This window comes from Macrobrachium rosenbergii, chromosome 36 (assembly GCF_040412425.1).
Source record: "Macrobrachium rosenbergii isolate ZJJX-2024 chromosome 36, ASM4041242v1, whole genome shotgun sequence".
NCBI lineage: Eukaryota > Metazoa > Arthropoda > Malacostraca > Decapoda > Palaemonidae > Macrobrachium > Macrobrachium rosenbergii.
In genome coordinates, this window is record NC_089776.1 from 9,362,918 (window position 1) to 9,386,557 (window position 23,640).

Genomic DNA, 23,640 nt, shown 5'->3' on the forward strand with positions numbered 1-23,640 from the left:
CTCTCTCTCTCTCTCTCTCTCTCTCTCTCTCTCTCTCTCTCTCTCTGCCGGGATTATCCTTCGCACCCACATTCCTTTAGCGTTACTCTCCCACGACCCATGTTCCCACGCTCTTACTGTTAATCGCTTACTCCTCCTCCTCCTCCTCCTCCTCCTCTCCTCCTCCTCTCTCCTCTCTCTCTCTCTCTCTCTCTCTCTCTCTCTCTCTCTCTCTCTCTCTCTCACATGCATCTATGTATGTCTTCTGTACTATTTTCGACCCATAGCCAAAAGTTCGCGTTAGTACTATTGGTATTTGTTCGGTCTGTTACTATTCACATTATAAGCACTAATAGTACTATCCACGCTATTAGTACTGGGGACATTATTAGTATCATATCAGTGCTATTCGCATTGTTAGTACTATTCACGTTGTGAGTGCTATTACTAGTACTGTTTACATGATTAGTACTGTGAGTACTATATGCAATAGTACTATTCGCATTATCAGTGCTGTTGGTACTGTTCACGTTATTAGTACTTTTCACATTATTAGTACTTTTAGTACTATTCACATTATTAGTAATGTATATACTGTTCATGTCATTATTTCAGTGCTATTTAATTATTAGTGCAATGAGAACTATTCACAATACTATGAGTACTATTCACATTATTAGTGTTGTTAGTACTATTTACGTTATCAGTACTATTAGTACTAGTCACGTTACTAGTACTATTTACATTATTTGTATTTTTAGTACTATTCACATCATTAGTGCTTACAGTACTATACACATTAGCGGCGCTATTAGTACCATTCACAATAGCAATATCATTAGTATTCTCATTATTAGTACTGTCAGTACCATTCTTATTATTAGTACTATCGGTTAGTACTATCAGTACTATTCACATCATAAGTACTATAAGTAGTTCGCATCAGTATTTTTTCGGTGTTACACATTGACAGCCAAAAAACTCAAAAACTGATCGTAACTGGGGCCACGTTTTCTAATCTCCCTTTGGAAAATGGCTGCCGTGAGCCTGAATATGTGATAATATAGCCTTCGTTTTATCCCTCGTTATATATATGGGTGGGAAAATACTATGGTATTTATATATTTATAGATATATACTTCATGTCCGTCGGCATTTTGTCATATCTTGTTCATTTTAGAACTCTGAGCTGGAGTTAGGCCTATGTGGGCTGTAGAATATTTTGGTTCAGTGTCTGTCGGTTTATCAGTATTATTTTCTGCATCGAGTGCAGACTCTCTCTCTCTCTCTCTCTCTCTCTCTCTCTCTCTCTCTCTCTCTCTCTCTCTCTAGATGTCTACTTTAGTGTAGATGTGTATACTTTAGTGTATCATTCAAGTATGCCTCTCTCTATCTTCAAGTCTCTCTCTCTCTCTCTCTCTCTCTCTCTCTCTCTCTCTCTCTCTCGGTAGATGTGATACTTTAGTGTACCTCATGTATGCCTTCCTGTATAGTTCAAGTCTTCTCTCTCTCTCTCTCTCTCTCTCTCTCTCTCTCTCTCTCTCTCTCTCTCTCTCTCTCTGAAGATGTTTGACAGTGCACTTAACAATGTGTAGACTATACCCTTCTGTATATATAGTTCATGGATCATCTACGAAAGGAATTCTCTCTCTCTCTCTCTCTCTCTCTCTCTCTCTCTCTCTCTCTCTCTCTCTCTGTATGTGTGTGTGTGTGTGTGTGTGTGTAGATGTGACACTGCAATCAATAATGTGTATACTCTTCTATATAGTTCATGAATCATCCGTGAATGGAGTTTCATACTTTTCCTGTGTATGTTTGTGCATACACATATTATATACACGAACATACACCCCCCTCCCCCCCCTAATTCAGTTAGCAAGAGATAACATGCTTTGTGACATTAACAGTTATTCAACCATTAATTCTGTAACTCCTCTTGCGTTTATGTAACCCTGCTGTATTTTTGTATTTTCTCTTTAGATTTCCAAATTAATCTCTGTCTTTTTCATATTTTTATTTTTATTTTGTTTCGTAATTCATTTCAGCGGTTGATTTATTTCCCTAACTTAACCTACGCTTGATTTTTATTTGTATTTTACGTAATTCGTCAAAGTAATTACGTCAAAGTTGCCTTATATAAATAGTTCACTCGGTGGGTGATATATATTTTACGCGTAGTTGTACAAATATATATATATATATATATATATATATATATATATATATATATATATATTATATATATATAAGCTATGTATTTTTTTTTTTGTAATATACAAAACTGTGTACTTTTGTAATATACAAGTACTCGTAATAACTGAGGTTTGCACATAGAAATTGCCTTTAATTACTAGAAGTCGGTAAGCTTATAAAAAAATGTACGTTTGGTATATATTGATAAATACATGTTTCATTTATAAATTTGTATAATGCTGCGAATTTATTAAATTTCTTTGATTTTTTTCGTGTCTATAAATACGCCGTTTCTATCCACGCACAGAAGATATGTGTGTGTTTGTGTGTGTGTATATATATATATATATATATATATATATATATATATATATATATATATATATATATATATATATGTATATGTGTGTGTGTGTGTGTGTGTGTGTGTGTGTGTGTGTATTTATGAATGATCTTGTAAACTGCCACAGTCCTTGATTATTTAATACTGCAACATAAAAACAAAAAGATATTTTGATAACGGGGTCGGCCTGAAAAAAATTCATAAAATAAACAAATGGATAAATTGTTCTCGTAAGATGTAAACATAGATAACGACAGCGTATAATGAATTTAAAGGGACGACATGACATATTTCGGAGGGCCGCCATCTGGTCTCGAATAACTGGACGAACAAAAGTTTCGTGAACAATTCTGTACTGGGATTTTGAACACTTGCGAAGAAGAGATTTTCAGTTCTTCCGTGTGTTTATCTTTTTTATAAAAGACGCGTTTGTTATTCGTTGCTGGAGAGAGAGAGAGAGAGAGAGAGAGAGAGAGAGAGAGAGAGAGAGAGAGAGAGAGAGCCCTATGGTCTTTTAGTAATAGATTATACGCTGCAGTTTTTAGTTAGGAAATTTGTACTCAAGAAATAAGTAGAGAGAGAGAGAGAGAGAGAGAGAGAGAGAGAGAGAGAGAGAGAGAGAGAGAGAGAGAGACCCCTAAGGTCTTTCAATAAGAGAATGTGCTGCAGTATTTAAGAAGGAAATTTGTGCCCACGAAATAAACAAGTAAAGAGAGAGAGAGAGAGAGAGAGAGAGAGAGAGAGAGAGAGAGAGAGAGAGAGAGAGAGAGAGAGAGAGACCCCTCACGGTCTTGTAATAACAGATTATACGATGCAGCATTTAAGAAAGACATTTGCGCGCGAGAAACAAATAAAAAATTTGAGGAGCCACTCCTTAGTCTCTTTGAAGATCTATATTTAGTCCATTTTGTGACGCCCTGACACATTATGCCTCCTGTTCTGAACGAGAATTAAAAAGGTCTGGTGCTTTCTGCAAGCACCGCGACTGATGATGCTTCTGATGCTTTTTCTCTCCTGTGTGTTCCCCAAAACGTTGTATCTCGGTTGCAATTGATTCATGTGTTCGAAATCCCTTTAGGGCGGCAGTGCCGTTAATGAGGTGCACTGTAGGCATTGCTTCAACGTTCTTTTGCGGTGTCCCTTCCTTAGGCCTCCTAGCTGCTACAACCCCATTCATTCCTTTAACTGTACCTCCGTTCATATTCTCTTTCTTCCGTCTGACTGCAAAAAGTCCTCCTCCTGTTACACCTTTCAAACCTTTTTTTTACTGTCAGTTTCCGTTGCAGCGCTGATTGACCTCATACGTCCCAGCGCCTGGTCTCTGGCCTTAAATTCTACAGTATATTTTATTCCATACTATCTGTTGAAAATCGCTTTTTATTAGAAATGTAAAGACGGCCAAGTCATCGCTGGTAGTATATAGTCTGTATCTTGTATAAATAACATTCCTTGTACTTTTTTGTACTTCGTTTTATAGTACATGACACATTATCCTTCGTTTATAGAAAGGTCGTGAATTTGAAAGTGATTAGATAATTGATTGAATGTCTCGCTACCAGCCTTAGGGGGATTGCTGGAGGTCCTAGTGGACTGTCCCTTTAAATGGGTATAATGCAGAATTTCGGACTTTGATCGCGAATATCATTGCAACATTGCAATATGTATATGCAATCTACTTTGCAATGCGGTCGGTCTATTCCAGACTTATTGATTTCTTGATTGTGGTTGTTATTGAAATGACTGAAGAATTCGTCAGCGCACCTCACGTGGTGCACTGTAGGCGTTCCTTAAGGTTCTTCACGGCGTCCCGTCGGCCCTTAGCTGCCAACCTCTTTTATCCGTTTTTACTGTACTTCCGTTCATATTCTCCTTCTCTCGTCTTAAGTTTCCACCCTCCCCTAACAATTGTTTCAGCATTATTTTCGGCGCCGAATGACCTCATAGGACCCAGCGCTTGGCCTTTGGCCTAAATTTTATATTCCATCTAATGTGAAATATGGGAAAATGAATCTAAACTGTTTTGTAACTGAGCGACGCCTTTAGGTATAATAGATGTTTTAACACTAAATAATTGGTTCAGTGCAGGTTCCTAATTATACAGAAAGTGATTTATTTAGTCTTTATGTTGTAGTTGGCGGTAAATATCCGCGGCCGACATCATTGAGGTAATCGTGATTGGCTGTTGGTGACAATTATATCAGCTGCGGATATTTACTGTCAGCTTCAAAAAAAACACGGGGTAGTAAGTTATCAAGATGGCGTAGTGTTCAAGTCTGCATAATACTGTATGTATAAAAATATATATATATATTACATACAAAGATACATACATACAGACAACCGCTATTCCTTAATCCATTGATTCTTTTGTGATCTTAATATGTAGCAAATTTCACAAACACATTTCAATAAAAATCGATGTTAAGTATACATAAAGCAATCATTATATATATATATATATATATATATATATATATATATATATATATATATATATATATATATATATATATATATATATATATATATATATATATATATATATATATATATTGCCTTTCCAGTATTCGTACCCTTGCCGAAATGAAAAGAGGGTACGACTGTAGGTGTATCGCCCTGTGTCAGCCATTTCAACGAAATCTGTACAGTGATGCAACTTACGCTGCAATCTTTTCCTACTCGTCACTTCTCTTGCTCTCTAATCCATCGCTAATCTCATAGTCGTTTGCTTCCAAGCAATGTCTTTCTTTTGTATATGTTACTTAAGTTTTCTAAATCCCTTTATTTAAGATTTTTATTGGTGTTTTCTGTCCGCGGAGACGGAGGAAGCTTCTACAGAGCAGAAACGGAGTGCGCGCAATTCGCACGTCCTCTGTTTGATCAGCTGTTCTTTGCATGGGTAGCAGACCTTAGGCTTTCTTCTTCTTCTTCTTCTTCTTCTTCTTCTTCTTCTTCTTCTTCTTCTTCTTGTCTCGCATTTCCTTCCGATTCGCTCTTATCTATCTCAGTCAACAAACGCGGTTTTTCCTTGGTTGAGACCAAAACTATGGTTTTTCCTCTTTTTCCTTTATTTAATAATAGCGGCTGTAGATGTGACATCACCATCGTCCTCCTCCCCCTCCTCCCCCCTTCCTCCCTCCTCCTCCTCCTCCTCCTCCTCCTCCTCCTCCTCCTCCTCATCCTCCTCCTCCTCCTCCTCGTCATCATCAGCAAATATCATCATCATCATCATCATCATCTTCTTCTTCGTCATCTGTGACTCAAAGTCATATGATGTTACATTCCACGCCCATCTCGTACTCTCTCTCTCTCTCTCTCTCTCTCTCTCTCTCTCTCTCTCTCTCTCTCTCTCTCTCTCTCTCTACTTGAGTGCGTTGATGTCACATTCTGGGCGGGTCAAGGATTGTGTGTAGGAATGAACCCTTTCGCCCAGTTTTTGTATTTTTATTGTTTCGTTGATTTGTTGTTGTTTTAATGGAGAGGAGAAACAGCAGTTGTTAGTCATTATTAATGTTTAGGGGAATGTAAAATATAGTGGAGATTATGACTACAACAGCAGCTGTTGATACTGATTCACTGAGCGTTTTATGCGTATGGTGTGCGCCTATGTATTTCTATTGTATAATCCTCCTCCTCCTCCTCCTCCTTCTCCTCCTCCTCCTCCTCCTCCTCCTCCTCCTCCTCCTCCTCCTCCTCCCCCCATTGACCCATTACACTTAACAGAAATATCAACACAGCGGTAACTTCTACATTCATACTTTTAACGTCTGAATCATGGATGAATCTCCTGTGTAGTAGTAAACTAATTCATTAAATGCTTCATACACCTACTTAAAAAGCGCTCGCCAGCATCGCGTCTAGCCCCCTCACAAACACCACACCATCCACACCACCTAGCCAGCACTTTATTGATTGGAGAAAATACGCTCATCCCGTAGGGGGGAAGTGCCGTCAGTGCACCTCACGCGGTGCACCGTAGGCATTACTTCAAGGTTCTTTGCAAAGCGTCCATTCCTTAGGCCCCTAGCAGCTGCAACCCCCTTTCATTCCTTTTACTGTACCTCCGTTCGTATTCTCTTTCTTCCGTCTTACTTTCCTCCACCCTCTCCTGTGGCGCAATTGCGAGGTTTTCCTTCTGTTAAAACTTTCAAACCCTTTTACTGTCAGTTTCCGTTTCAGCGCTGAATGACCTCGTAGGTCCCAGCGCTTGGCCTGCGGCCTAAATTCTATACTCTATTGTATTCGAAAGATGCAAGATATAATATACACTATAAGCATTTTACTATACTTCCATCCCCGCCTCCTTCCACCCTCCAATCTTCATCAAACACACCAAATTGCAGCCCTCTAGCCGTAGTAGTATTTATTTTATTTAAGGCTAAAGTTAGCCATGACCGCTATAGGTGCCAGCGAAACAGGCCGCCACCGGGCCGCGGCTGAAAGTTTCATGGGCCGCGGCTGAGAACTTCATGGGACGTGGCTGAGAGTTTCATACAGCATTATACGCTGTACAGAAAGCTCGATTGCGCCGAAGAAACTTCGGCGCATTTTTTACTTGTTTTGTTTAGCAATCTTTATAGCGACAATCTTTACAAATCTGAGGGTTTTAAATTTTTATTATTATTATTATTATTATTATTATTATTATTATTATTATTATTATTATTATTATTATTATTATTTATAAGCCTGTCACGGCACCTTCCAGTAACTGTGAATACAATACAGTGATATAAAGAAAAATGATTGACATTAGTTAATGAAATGTGGACATGTTATGGTGAATATTAAATCTTTCGTATAGACGTCCTCCAAATTTCTCTCTCTCTCTCTCTCTCTCTCTCTCTCTCTCTCTCTCTCTCTCTCTCTCTCTCTCTCTGTAATAAGACTTCAAAATTCTGCCAGTCTTGAAAGAGGTTCCAAATATCAATACAAATATTTATTCGCCGCTGCTTGGACGCTCTCTCTCTCTCTCTCTCTCTCTCTCTCTCTCTCTCTCTCTCTCTCTCTCTCTCTCTCTCTCTCTCTCTCTCTTTCTATGAAATTCAGTCTGCTCAGTGATTTCCTCATTTTTTTCACAATATATCGCGAAATGTATGAATATTTTGCTAGTTACCTCAAGAATCCAACAGTATAATAGCTCTCTCTCTCTCTCTCTCTCTCTCTCTCTTACACATACTATTTTAGAAGTAGCGACTCCGATTGTCTAGACAGGGGAAATGATGGCAGAATGTTGATGCTGTTAGGCCTATATTACCAAATATCCCCGTGAAGGGGGTAGTACCGTCAATGCACCTCACGTGGTGCACTGTAGGCATTACTCAGGGGTTCTTTGCAGCGACCCTTCGGCCCCTAGCAGCAACGCCCTTCACTCCTTTTACTAAACCTCCGTTCATATTCACTTTCTTCCGTCTTACTTGTCTCAATCCTCTCCTAATGCAAAAGGTTTTCCTCCTGTTACGCCTTTCAAACCTCTTTAAGTTCTCCTTTCAGCGCTGAGTGACCTCAATAATTGCCAGCGCTTGGCCTTTGGGCTTAAATTCTATGCTCCATTCTGTAGCGCAAACGATCTGCAAAGAATTCCCTTAACTGACCTGAGAATTCGCCAGGAACTAGGCCTATAGGGAATCGCCTCGGGACACTCCGGTATTCCTGGGAATTCGTTTCTCTTGTGGACCACTTTTGTCAACTGTTTAAACAGTCGCAATTGCTGGTGATGTTACACGGCTTCGAATGTTAATCATCCTTGTTAATCACATGTGATTTTAGAACGAATTTAAAAGCCTGTGGATTATATGTACATGTATATATATATATATATATATATATATATATATATATATATATATATATATATATATATATATATATATATATATATATATATATATATATATATATATATATATATATATATATATATATATATATATCTATATATATATTTATATATAGTATATAGATATATAGAGATATATGTGTGTGTGTATACTAACCCATTTTATTCAGTAGGCTACGCTAAAGTGTACCAAGTCGAGAAAATATAATAAAATTGTTAACTTTCCACAATTATCGCTATTATGAAACCAATCACTATCCCATAATATATCGCTTATTCCAATTTTTTTTTTTTTTTACCGATAGCGTCATCTCCGTCCTTGTTCCCGTTAAATGAACGTAAATGTTGTATCGGTGCCGACGGGGGAAGCGGCAGTTCCGTAATTAGCCCCAAATTCTTGGTGACAGTGGCGGGGGTGGGGATGCCGTGACGTCACGACCAGGATGTAGATTAGAGATTCCGTCGTTATTAGGCAACCCCGTTGCTCGTCATTTTTGTTATTTTTCTTTTTTTTATTATCTTCCTGAACATCATGTTCACATGTATATATAATATACACTTATCCATATGTATATCTATGTATATACACATCTATATACTTATATGTATATATATACTGTATATATATGTAGATGTATGTATATGTACTGTAGATATATAATATATATTATATATATACATAAATATATGTATACATATATATATATATATATATATATATATATATATATATATATATATTATATAGATATACATACATACACACATACATACATATACATTTGGAATAAAGATACAACGAAGCCTTTTGTGACATTAATGATTCCCCCATCATTAGGACATTGTAATGTTCATTGTATGACCGTGGTATTTCCTGACACCAGGCGGTAAGGCCGATATACATGCATGTATGCATGCATGCATAAATGATATACATTTATAACAGTCTCAGCTTCGGGTTTGTCAAGCTGAGAGAGAGAGAGAGAGAGAGAGAGAGAGAACTGGCTTTTAGCGACGGAAACTCGCTGCAATTTACAGCTGAAATTATAATTATGTTTTTGCCGCTAACGACAACAATAAAAAATATTAATTAGAATCATTTGCATTTCGTAATCAGCGCCGGAAGTGAAATCGATTTGCAATTCATAACGGAAACGAGGTTTATACAGGTAATTGGCTATAAAGAAATCCCTGATGATGGTATAATCTCATTATGCTTCAATGAGAGATATTTGGATAACGAGCGCAATCTGAAATAAAAATGAATTTTTCAATATAAAGCTAATTCATGAAAATTTCCCAATGGACCTGAGATCAAAATCCGCTGTAAAAAAAATATAAAGCTACTAAAAATCTTCCTTTAAAATTGTCGTGAAAATGTGGTCCTCTCTTTTGCCAACATTCAACGGTTTGATAACTGTGTAAACATTCAGATACTGTCGGTGAATGTTTCATCATGAAACATTCGTAGATGGCTGAAGCAGCGAATGTTTTCGAATTTTGATAAATGGTTTGACTTTATCGATAAATGTATGGGTTATAGAAAAGGCTCTTGTTCTAAGTCTCTAATCTCTCTCTCATTAAAATGCTTAGTATAAGCATGGTGTGCTCTTTGATAGTTGCTCTCTCTCTCTCTCTCTCTCTCTCTCTCTCTCTCTCTCTCTCTCTCTCTCTCTCAGGGTAAATGCACAGCGCCAAATTATGGTGCCCTATCTCTCTCTCTCTCTCTCTCTCTCTCTCTCTCTGGATTAAAATGCACAGTGTAAACATTTGAAGACTATGGAATGGTACGGTTTAATTATAACTCCAAAAGGGTGTGAAATATTCTGACGTCAGTGGCAATTCAGGTTTCAAGAACTGTTTTGAATACCATTTATAATTCTGTATTGTGGAAACTTAAGGTTTGGGAACAAGATTTTGCTTGAGTAAATTACGATAATTTTTTTTTTCTAGAATTATGAATTAGTGTCGGCACGCTTGTTCAACTTATTATTTCCTATCCTATTTTTATTTCCCTTTATTCTTCTGTTATTACTATTATGACTGTTATTACTGTAATTACTGTAATGATGTTTGTCATATATATATATATATATATATATATATATATATATATATATATATATATATATATATATATATATATATGAATGATTTATTATAATCACGTTAACGCGTGATTTGCTTTATGAAACATCACCGCAGGTGTAAAAATGAAGACTGGGTGTAGGTCCTGACTGGTTTCGACTTTATTTCTAAGCCATTGACGTCAGATGCTTAGAAATAATTTAATTTAATTTCATATATATATATATATATATATATATATATATATATATATATATATATATATATATATATATATATATATATATATATCACAGTTTCATTAGGGAAAATAAAACCTCAGACTTGAAAATTAAAACATGGAAAGATTCCGAATAGCGGGACAGCGGCAGCGTCGTTGACCACAGACACTGCGACGCCAGACAATAAACGCGTCAATCAATCAGTCTAGAGCGTTTTGGGAAGCGAAGAAACAGTCAGAGGAAGGGAGGAAAATAACCACGAGGAAATATAGAGAGAGAGAAGTGGATAGGAAGGAAGGGAGGAGTTGGGGGGGGTTGGGAAGTGGGCAGGGGCGGGGGTTTGTTGGTTTGGAAGGTAAGGAACCCATGACGAAGGAGAATACCACAGCCAAGGTGTAGTAACTCTCTCTCTCTCTCTCTCTCTCTCTCTCTCTCTCTCTCTCTCTCTCTCTCTCTCTCAATTAAAATGCATAGTATAGACATTTAATGGGATCGACGAGGCCGAATTATGGTGTTCAATTTTGATATCTCTCTCTCTCTCTCTCTCTCTCTCTCTCTCTCTCTCTCTCTCTCTCTCTCTCTCTCTCGGTCGACCAACCGACATGGACTGTCCTTGCGGTCATAAAATTTTGTCCCCTTCTCTCTCTCTCTCTCTCTCTCTCTCTCTCTCTCTCTCTCTCTCTCTCTCTCTCTCTCTCTCTCTCTCTCCTTCGGAACTAGTAGAGCTCAACAGCTATACCCAGTGCCCAAAATCTATTATATCCATGTCCTTGGTTCCCTGTGCCCTGGGTATAAAAATATCACTGAAAGTTATGTTTTTAAAATCTACCCTTCAAGGGATGTTAAATACCCAGATATTTAATTATATTTAATTCAATAATAATAATAATAATAATAATAATAATAATAATAATAGTGAGAGATTGATTATTGCAATATTTGTACTGGTTTTGGACATCGATAATTGTGTTGAACATTGTTTTTTTCGCTAGATATCGAAGTTTTTTCCCACTAGTTACCGAAGGTTATTTTTACTAGTTACCGATGTTTTTTTCCCGTACTAGATACCGAAGTTTTTTCCCACTGGATACCGAAGGGTTTTTTTTTATTAGTTACCGAAGTTTTTCCACTGATACCAGTTTTTTCCCACTGGGTGCCGAGATTGTTTCCCTACTAGATACCAGTGTTTTTTTTTTACTAGGTACCGAAGTTTTTTTCCACTGGATGCCGATTTTTTTTCACTAGCTACCGAAGTTTTATTCTCCACTAGATACCGAATTTTTCCCACTTGATACCGAAGTTTTTTCCCCACTAGATACCGAAGTTTTTTCCCCACTAGATACCGAAGTTTTTTTCTCACTTGATACCGAAGTTTTTTCCCCACTAGATACCGAAGTTTTTTCCCCACTAGACACCGAAGTTTTTTCCTCCAGACACGGGAGATTTTATAACCACTAGACACCGAAAATTTTTTTTCTGCCGGTTACCGAACCCCATGCTAAACATTGCCGACACGATTCTTAGGAAGCAAGAGCCCGTGCCGTCAGTTTGTTGAATTAAAATCAACGCTCCCGACCGCAGCTATCAATGTTTTTTTTTTATCTGTAGTCTAACTTTTCTTTAGTTACTGTGATAACAAAAGAAATTCACTGGTGAATAATTTACACATGATGGATGTTACACACAAAATATTTGTTGCACTTTTTTCAATCCGCACTTTTTCTGTCCGCCCTCAGATCTTAAAAACTACTGAGGCTAGAGGGCTGCAAATTGGTATGTTGATCATCCACCTTCCAATCATCAAACGTACCAAACTGCAGCCATCTGCCTCAGTAGTTTTTATTTTATTTATATACGGTTAAAGTTAGACATAACCGTGCATCTGGCAACGATATAGGCCAGGCCACAACTAGCCCGTGGTTAAAGTTTCATGGATCGCGGCTCATACAGCATTATACCGAGACCAACGAAAGATAGATCTATTTTCGGTGGCCTTGATTATACGATGTACAGAAAACCCGATTGCGCCGAAGAAACTTCGGCGCAAATTTTACTTGTCATTCTACTGTTGACTGAGAATTTGACGAAACTCCTTTATAAAATGACAGATATCCGGCCGCACCTCTTAAGTCACTGGTAAAAATTGTCCTCTTGTGTTAGGAAAAATAACACAAGGGGCGTGAAGTAAGATGATTAATAGAGAGAGGAAACGGTCAGTTTATACAAGCGGTTTGTAATGTTAGTGACACAGATTTCTCATGTTTATTTTCGTTCCAAGTTTCGTATTTGTTTTCGCTTTGAGTCATGTTTGTTCCGACGCTGATACTAATGCCACAACATGTGACAGGAGTATCCTTAGGCGCGCATGCGCAGACGCTGATTAAATCAGATTTCTTTCGCTACCAGGCCAAAACATTTTGTTAATGTTAATCATTGCCACATTTGTTCTTTGTCACTGCTAAACACTTGAATAAAACTTCCGCAAAATTAACTGCTTCTGTCCCCTGTAGGGGGTCAGTGCCTCAGTGAGCTTCAACTGGTGCACTGTAGGCATTACTAAAGGTTGTCTGAAGCGTCGCTTCGGCCATAGCTGCACCCACTTTTTTTAGCCTTTTACTTGACCTCCATTCTCCTTTCTTTCTTCTCTCTTTCTGGCCAACCGCTCCAATTCCATCTTGTGCACTGAATGGACAAAAGTGCCCCAATTTCTTGGCTTTTTAGGTGAATTTCCATAACCGATGCCTAAGGATTTTATCCTATAAATCCTTTAATCCTACATCATCATTGCTCCGCTGCACTCCTCTGTATATCATTCAGCAGTTTCATTAGAGTGCAACCGCACTGTAGTAAATCACCATAAACACGTCACGCATCATAAACAGGTTGAATACTGGTCAACAACTTGTTGGTATAGTCCTGACCAATGTTTTCTACGATTATCCAGCATTTGTCAGAGATTCATCCTCCACTTACGGTCGTTGACTTGTTTTCAACATGTTTGTGATATGGGTGTGACAAGTTGTCGACATGTCTTTGACATGTTTTAATGCTGTGTGGAGGAACCCTTAAACTACGCTGATTCGTCTTGTCCACAACATATGGGGATTTTGTGACATGCATGCAACAAGTTGCCAGCATGTGTTTATGACATGTTTAAGACGTGATATATATGCAACAAGTTGTCAACATGTGTTTAAGACATGTTTTAGACATGTTTTCCCACAGTGTGGACGAACCCCGAAACTGCACTGAGTCTGCTTTTGGGCAACACATGGGGATCGACCCCACACCAATTTAACAGGACGTTGAACACGAAGAATGTGCTTTAAAGAACTTTCTCTATGGTTGAGAGTGTTTGTCGTTATGCTATGTCATGCTTCAGATTGAGTACCAGTCAATGACTAGTGCTTCATACAATTGCCCAACATTTGTCAAAGATTCGTCCTGCTCTTACGGTGTCTGATTTGTTTTCGACTTGTTTGTGATAAGTATGCGACAAGTTGCCGACATGTGTTTATCACATGTTTGCGACATGTTGATGACGTGTTTAACCATAGTGTGGACCAACCTTTAAACTCGCTTATCCATCTTGTCGGCAACATGTGGAGCTCGACTCGAAGCCAATTTAATGGAGATTCGTCGTCCTCTTACGGTGTTTGATTTGTTTTCAACTGGTTTCTGATAAGTATGTGACAGATTGCCGACATGTATTCACCGTGTCGGCAACACATGAAACTCGACTCGACACCAATTTAACAGGATGCTGAACGCGAAGAATGTGCTTTAAAGAACTTTCTCCACAGTTGTGAGCTGTTTGTAATTATGCTATGACACGCTTCGAGGCAAAGAATATGATGAATATTTCATAGCATGAGCCTTTTGATAACCAGGGAAGTATTATGGTTTAAATTCTTTTTTCGAAAATGTGAGACACGCTGATCTGCAAAATTTTCGAATTTGAGATGCGCCACCTATTGGGCTCGTGAAACGCTAATACACAAGTTACTGCAGTTTCAGAATGATTCTTCAGTGATTTATTTAGGGGGTCCCATTTGCTGTATCTGCGAAATCAGTAGTAAGGCCAGGGAAAACTGCAGTATCTACCATTTTTCTCAGTTTTGTATTTTTGCAGATACTGCATTCTTCCGTTTTAGGGCAGTGATAAGTTTCAGAAGTCTTTGAGAGAAATCTGTAGCTATTGTCGAGTTTATTGCAGAAAGTGTAACAGTGAGATGTACTGTATATATATTATATATGTGTGTGTGTGCGTGTGTGTGTAACCGATCGCTCTTAGATAGAGAGAACAACTGTACCTGTTCAACTGCTTTTGTTCAGAGTAAATGATTCGTCCACAATTGATGTGATGATAATTATGAAAAATAACGGCAGTTATCAGGAATAACACTTTGATGATTATGAGAGAGAATATCAACTTGTAAGGTTTAATAAGTTACAAAGCAGTCGCGTAATATAACAGCGAGAGAGAGAGAGAGAGAGAGAGAGAGAAGACAGTAAAAGGCAAGGCACCAAGTTTGCTGTGAAGAGAGAGAGAGAGAGAGAGAGGGAGAGAGTGAGAGAGAGAGAGAAGACAGTAAAAGTGAAGACACCAAGTTTGCTGAGAGAGAGAGAGAGAGAGAGAGAGAGAGAGAGAGAGAGAGAATATGTAAATCCTAATGGCCACGTTGTTGTTGTTGTTGTGTAATTCCATCTCGCACTTCGAAGTAAACAAACAAAATGGTCGCCTCAGTGTAGCCGACTCGGCGAGAAATATGCCATCCTATTGGATACCCTAAATCACAAACAGCAGGAGGCAGTTTTGGAAGAGGATAAGAAGGAAGCCCGGGACGGAAGTAGGCAACAAGTTTGGGGGCGTGGGGGGAGGGGGGGCGGTGGACCTCGTAGGCCTACTGAAGGAGATATTAGGGGAGGCGGATGGTTGGGGGTGGGCGGGTGGGTAGGGGGTAGTTTGGAAGAAGGCAGGCATGGTTCAAACCGGCAGTGCCCACATGGTTGGTGTATAGTAGGCCTTCTGCCCTCTCTCTCTCTCTCTCTCTCTCTCTCTCTCTCTCTCTCTCTCTCTCTCTCTCTCTCTCTCTTCCCACAACACGGTGCTATTTCTCTCTCTCTCTCTCTCTTCCCTCAACATCGTGCCATTTCTTTTACCTCTCTCTCTCTCTCTTCTCTCTCTCTCTCATTTCTCTCTCTCTCTCTCTCTCCCTCTCTTCTTGCCATTTCTCTATACTACCATCTCTCTCTTCTCTCTCCAAAACTTTTTGCCATTTCTTATACTACCATCTCTCTCTCTCTCTCTCTCTCTCTCTCTCTCTCTCTCTCTCTCTCTCTCTCTCTCTCTCTCTGAAACGTTTCATCTTCTGAGTCTTTACGACGGCGAAGGAAGCGTTAACGAAGCCAAGAAGAAGAAGAAGAAGAAGAAGAAGAAGAAGAATAAAAGGAAGTGAATGGAATCCGACGTCCTCCTCCTCCTCCTCCTCCTCCTCCTCCTCCTCCTCCTCCTCCTCCTCCTCCTCCTCCTCCTCCTCCTCCTCCTCCTAGCAGGAAGAGGATAGTTGAGTAGGCAGGGCAGGAAGAGTGAGTAAGGAGGATGCCACAGAGAGAGAGAGAGAGAGAGAGAGAGAGAGAGAGAGAGAGAGAGAGAGAGAGAGAGAGAATTGAATACCCTTTTTATATTTTTGTTAAATATAAGTATTACCATAAAGAGTGAAATAACCCATCATGTCAAATTCTCTCACAGATTTGTAAAAAGCAAAAAAAAAAAAAAACTATTATTTTAACGATTATTACAGAAACAATGTTTACCTTTAATCATTATTTTTTAAATTCATGATGTGAAAAATTGAGAGGTGGTTTCAAAAAGTGAAGTAGCTGAAACTAGAGCGGTGTGTAAAGTGTAAAATAAATTGTGCCCTTTTACACATTTAGTAAACAGCTGAACCACAGAATAACAAGAAAATTGAGCCATGTGTTAAGTGTAAAATAAATTATACCCTTTTACACATTTAGTAAACAGCTGAACCACAGACAAGTGTAAAATTGAGCAGTGTGTAAAGTGTAAAATAAATTGTGCCCTTTTACACATTTGGTAAACAGCTGAACCACAGAACAAGTGTAAAATTGAGCAATGAGTAAAATGTAAAATAAATTGTGCCATTTTACACATTTAGTAAAACGCTGAACAACAGACAAGTGTAAAATCGAGCCATGTGTAAAGTGTAAAATAAACTGTGCCCTTGTACACATTCAGTAAACAGCTGAACCACAGACAAGTTTAGAACCTTAAGCAACACGTAAAATTGTAAACAGTGTCTTTTTAAAACATTCAGTAAACAGCTAAACCACGCACACACGTTCAGATACTGTGTCGCAGAATAAGAAAATAAAAGAGGATGAAAAAAAAAATAAATAATAAAACCTTCAAGCAGGCAAGCAAGAAGCGAGCCCACCACAGACAAATGGTGACCTTTTGATGCATAATGAACGCCATATCCACTCATCAGTGAATCATGCTGTTGCAACTTAGACGAGCTGCGCTCTACGGAATGCAAATTTCATTAGAGACATTCTTGTAGAGGGACGGTTTCAATGAGTTTATATATATATATATATATATATATATATTCCTTGCAAAAAACCGTAGGAGCTGGGTGTGTTTTGTGCAACAAGGTCTGGAGACTGTTTTAAAAATAAGGGTATCTTTTTACCCTACCTACTACAGCCACTTGGGGAATTCTGTAGCGAAACAGTTATCGTAACATTTCTTCATCGAATATCCGTCGTTTAGTTTGTTATAAATTGTGACGCAGAATTATAAATTATGACAAGGGAAATGTCCTAGATATCTGGAATATCAGCTACGAGCTTAAGATTCCGTGTCGAGAATGTAGGCCTACATCAAGCCACTGACCGTACGGTCTGGGAATTTATAACTCAAGTCGAAATTTCTTATTATCAATGTTTATTATTTACCTTTCGTTATAAAACTAAATGGCAGGTTTAGAGGTGGATATTTGGGGTTATTTTGAAGGTGAAAATATCAAAACTTCACTGACAATGAGACTTTTGGGTACTCGGTCTATTGGGGGAACAACACACAATTTGGTTTTATAGGTCTAACGCCCGTAAGACTAAGTTTGAAAGGCAACGTGTCAGTCATAGCATATATGTGAGTAATATACTCCTACTCCTTGAAAGGCCAATATTAGAACACAGAGAGAGAGAGAGAGAGAGAGAGAGACGTCGAGGAATCTGCTATAGCGAGAAAGAGAGAGCAAAGAAGAAGAAGAACGAGATTGGATGTTTTAGCTGCGAGGTACTGCAGCCTACCTAACGCGAGGACCCACTTCAACCTCCCCCTCCCCTTCTCTCTCTCTCTCTCTCTCTCTCTCTCTCTCTCCCTATCTTCTTTCTCCTCCATCTCCTCCCTCTATCTCTGTCTCTCTCCCTTCCCCCCCCCCCCTCCTCGTCCTCCTCCTCCTCCTCCTCCTTTTCCCGCCTCCCGACCGCTTGAGTTGATAAGTACCGTACATGAGTGTACCATGTTGGTATGTGTGGAATGCAGCGAGCAAGTCTGCGGTAAATGAACTCCAGTTTTCACGCCCAGTTGCTCGCCACATACCTCGGATTTATGGTCTTGAACAAGACTTTCGAATACTGTTATTTTTCCACCTCTCTCGTAGAGAGGGAGGGAGATAGATGTATAGAGGCACCCTGCATTCCTTTATCGGGCGTATTCTTGCGGGTTTAACCTCTCTCTCTCTCTCTCTCTCTCTCTCTCTGTCTCTCATTCTCTTTCTCTCTGTGTGTCATGATTAGACCTACGTCGCCTACACCCGCTAAACATTGCTGCCATCACTCAGGTTGAGGAAATGATACGATAACGCCTTCGTATCCCCTCGCCGAATTGGATTGCTTAAACGCATATCTCCATTCCCTAACGGTAAACACACGTACCCGTTAACGACACGGCACGACGATGAAGAAAGAAACAAAACTCCACGATGGCAATAGTTGGGGGTCCCTTGTTAATCCCTCCCTCTTCAGACCGACAGCTGACACAGGTTGGGAGTCTGCCAATTCAGAAGTGCATATAGGCTCTCTTTTCATTTTTGCCTCCTGTTCCTGCTCGTCCTGCTCGCCGTCGCGAATTAGATGTCGCCGCAGCCCATTCGTCCAGAAAAGAATCCGCAACCGGGGAAAGTTTGCGCTCCGCGAACCGATGAAGAAGTATTCGGTACCGATAAGGGTGCACGTAGGCCCAGCGAGACGGCAACACCGCCTTGGCTCTCGGAATGCAGTGCCAACATACCTCTTGTATTTTGCACTCCCCGGCGATTTTGCGCTTTTATTCCGGCCCGAAATGGAAGGGTGGGTGGACGGCGTTATATTTTCGCCTCTTGTCAAGCAGGAATGACGGCTGTCCGGCTCAAAAACGAGCTGAAAGACGGGCCGAAAGTGGCACGGTGGCCGAAAGATGGTCTAGAGAGTAATCAGATGCCAAATACCTTCGGTTGAACGGTGAGAAGAGAGGCCAGATCATTCGGTGGTCTCAAGTCCACACTAGACATACTACACGGGCATCGTCTCTCTCTCTCTCTCTCTCTCTCTCTCTCTCTCTCTCTCTCTCTCTCTCTCGTGGATTTTGCTGTTCGGGGACTTAGCTACATTCTTTAATGTAAGGCAAAATTCAGTGTCTCTCTCTCTCTCTCTCTCGCTTTGCGAATTTGCTGTTCAGCAATCTACCTATATTCTTTAATGTAAGGAAATTATATATATATATATATATATATATATATATATATATATATATATATATATATATATATATATATATATATATATATATATATATATATATATATAAATATATGTATATATTATATATATATATATATTATACATATGCATACATACATACATATATTTATAAATATACCATTTAATGTTAACAAGTACTAACTGATATTTTTCTTCTTGCAGAAACGGGAAAGCCATCTTATCAAAGAGCCAAACTATGGTAAGTAGAAATTAAATAACAGTATTTTACTGCATTGATGCAGTTTGTATGTGACTGACAGAAGAGGTGTTTTATGTCATTTGAAATCTTAAAAGCGAATTAAATACTCTCATTTCAATAGTTTTTTTTTTTTCTTTATCTGTCTGACTGTGTGTCTGTCGTTAATTGTGCTTTTCTTTATATCGTTGTATGGTATATGTTTACACATAAATACACACACATATATATATAGGCTATATATGCGTGTACATGTATATATTTATACATACATAAACGTATATATTATATATATATATATATATATATATATATATATATATATGTGTGTGTGTGTGTGTGTGTGTGTATGTGTATGTATTTGTGTGCGCGCGCGTGTGTGTGTGTGTCATTGCGTGTGCGATGTGTTTAGGAGCGGAATTTACAAACGGCTTGAAATTCCAGATTGAATGCCACTGGGCATGCCTGTATTTTACTCTGCCTTCGAACTCAACTTATGAAAAACCCCCTGGCTATTTTTTTTTTTTCTTGCTCGGATGTGTGTGGTCTTAACCGGAAGTGTGTTTTTTTTTTTTGCTGACGTTTGCGTTTTTTTTTTTGACGAATAAATTTTTAGACCATTTTATATATGAAGTTTTTAGACTTTTATGTTTCCTGAGCGAAGGAAGAGGAGGAATTTTCAGTTTGTATATGAGAGAGAGAGAGAGAGAGAGAGAGAGAGAGAGAGAGAGAGAGAGAGAGAGAGAGAGAGAGAGAGAGAGATTTTATGGATAGTTTTAGATCAGTGAAATGATGATTATATCTCGTTGGCAATTATATGATAGTATATAATTTAACGGAACTCTCTCTCTCTCTCTCTCTCTCTCTCTCTCTCTCTCTCTCTCTCTCTCTCTCTCTCTCTCTCTACTTTTTCTGTTTGGAATCTGCACCATAAAAGGAATTAACCACATTGTCTTTTTAAACCACTGACAATTATTCCAACTTGACCTACCATGAACCACTTGACCTGACCTGATTCACGTGGCCTGACCTGAACCACATGACCTGACCTGAACCACATGGCCTGACCTGAACCACATGACCTGCCCTAAACCACTTAACCTGACCTGAGCCACATGACCTGACCTGAACTACATGACCTGACCTGAATCACATGACCTGACCTGAACCACATAACCTGACCTGAATCATATGACTTGACCTAAACCACTTGACCTGACCTGAACCACATGACCTGACCTGAACCACATGACCTGTATAGAGAGGAAACGTGAATCACTTGAGCACTTTTTTTAAATTTATTTTTTCACCATAATAATAATTTTTAATGGAGTCTGAGAGAGAGAGAGAGAGATTATCTTGAGTAATATTTCGAATTTTGAAAACGCGAAGTTTTAATTGGTTTTTTCATTATGGTTTTTTTCTATATAACTAATAAAAACCTCTTATAATAATAATAATAATAATAATAATAATAATAATAATAATAATAATAATAACTATTATGAAATAATAATTAAGATGACATCAAGAGATTAATCCAGAAGTTCTCTCTCTCTCTCTCTCTCTCTCTCTCTCTCTCTCTCTCTCTCTCTCTCTCTCTCTCTCTCTCTCTCTTGGCATTCATTATTGTGAGGTCAATGATTTTATTTTGTCTTGTATGAATACTGTTTGTGTGTGTATATGTATATATGTATATGTGTGTATGTGTGTGTATGTGTATGTGTAAATGTGTACATATGTGTGATACACCAGTGCTGCCAACGCGCGTCAGAAATCCGTCCTGCCAACACAAGTGTATAGCAAATCAGTGTTGCCATCATACACCCAATTACTGATTTGATACACACCCTCTCTCTCTCTCTCTCTCTCTCTCTCTCTCTCTCTCTCTCTCTCTCTCTCTCTCTCTCTCTCAATCGAAAGTATATGAACTAAAATTCACTGAAGGTGTAATTTGGCCACGTAACAGGACCACAGACAAATGACATTTCTCTCTCTCTCTCTCTCTCTCTCTCTCTCTCTCTCTCTCTCTCTCTCTCTCTCTCTCTCTCTCTCTCTCTCTCTCTCTCTCTCTCTCTCTGTTATTCATCTCCGAGAGAGATGATTCTTCGCCCGAAGATTGATTGAGTCGCCGATTGGAGTGTCTTGTCTGCGAAGAAGAAGAAGAAGAAGAAGAAGAAGAAGAAGAAGAAGAAGAAGAAGAAGAAGAAGAAGAAGAAGAAGAAGAAGGAAAAGATGAAGGAGAAGAAAAATAAAGAAGCAAAGAAGAAGAAGAAGAAGAAGAAGAAATATAGAAGTGGGAGAAGAAGAAGTAGAACAAAAGAAGAAGAAAAAATGAAGAACAAGAACAAGAACAAGAACAAGAAGAGGAACAAGAAGAAGAAGAACACAAAATAAAGAAGAGGCAGAAATAAAAAAATAAAGAAGTGGGAAGAAGAAGTAGCAGTGGGTCCCAGGGACACTTCTATAGTGGTGGAACCATTACGTAAGCAGCATTGTGGCCATGCGCCGGATACCGATGAAATCCGATTCTCCCCGAGAGCATTGGAGGGGGAGGGGGAGGGGAAGGGGGAGGGGGAGGGGGTGGGAATGGCCCTGTGCACCGAACAATATGGACGGAGAGAGAGCATTGTGTGACCAAGATGAGACAGAACAAGGCGAGAGAGCAAATCGGTATCACTGAATTGTGAGGAGGTGAGAGGCTCTCTCTCTCTCTCTCTCTCTCTCTCTCTCTCTCTCTCTCTCTCTCAAGCGAAGTTCGAAGGAGAGGTTTAATTTGACCATGTCGTGTAAGGGCCACAGATAGATGACATTTTTTTTTTCTTCTCTCTCTCTCTCTCTCTCTCTCTCTCTCTCTCTCTCTCTCTCTCTCTCTCTCTCTTGGTTTATTTTTCTGTCTCTCTGTCTCTCTGTCTGTCTGTCTCCGAAAAATGATTCTAAAGAAAAGCCAATGAAATTTATTTTCTGTAGATTTTGAAATAGATACAAACTCGCAAAATTAATCAAAAATCAATTCTTCAACTTTAACTGTAAAGAAACGAACTGTTTCTGTAATTTCCCCTTTTTCAGTTTTCTGTAAAAGAAAACTATTCAAATGGCTATTTGTCTGTCCGTCCGCACTTTTTTTTGTCCGCCCTCAGATCTTCAAAAACGAATGAGGCTAGAGGGCTGCAAATTGGTATGTTGATCATCCACCCTCCAGTCATCAAGCATACCAAATTGTAGCCCTCTAGCCTCAGTAGTTTTTATTTTATTTAAGGTTAAAGTTAGCCATAATCGTTCTTCTGGCAACGATAAAGGATAGGCCACCGCCGGGCCGTGGTTAAAGTTTAACGGGCCGCGGCTCATACAGCATTATACTAAGACAACCGAAAAATAGAGCTATTTTCGGTGGCTTTGGTTTACGCTGTAGTGGCTGTACAGAAAACTCGATTGCACCGAAGAACCTTCGGCGCATTTTTTACTTTTTTTTTTTTTTTTTTTCTAAAGCGATATCACACCCTCGCGTCAATACAAGTTTCTAGAAAATCATTTTTAATGACGTCCGGTTGCTATCTTCGTTCTTTTAGGTATGACCCTGATAAAATTCTTGTCGTAAAAGGGGAACGGATATAAGTGTGCAAACGCTGTAGGTCCTCTCGTAAACATATCACAAAACTGAATATAACTCCAGTTTTTACAAAGACCATAAATTTTTCATTTTTTTAACATAATTTGTTTAGTAAAATGGTCATCTCTAAGAAAGAAAACTGAATATAACTCCAGTTTTTACAAAGACCACAAATTTTTAATTTTTTTAACATAATTTGTTTAGTAAAATGGTCATCTCTAAGAAAGAAAACTGAATATAACTCCAGTTTTTACAAAGACCACAAATTTTTCATTTTTTTAACATAATTTGTTTAGTAAAATGGTCATCTCTAAGAAAGAAAACTGAATATAACTCCAG

The 23,640-nt window shown here is 38.7% G+C and overlaps 1 long non-coding RNA gene across 1 annotated transcript in view; it reads left to right on the forward strand.

The window, feature by feature from the left end:
• Positions 1-23,640, forward strand: part of LOC136856607 (uncharacterized) — a 66,845-nt gene that overhangs the window by 2,868 nt on the left and 40,337 nt on the right. The window contains exon 2 of the long non-coding RNA XR_010858420.1: positions 19,658-19,694. This is a non-coding gene — a long non-coding RNA (uncharacterized lncRNA). The remainder of the gene's footprint in view (positions 1-19,657; positions 19,695-23,640) is intronic.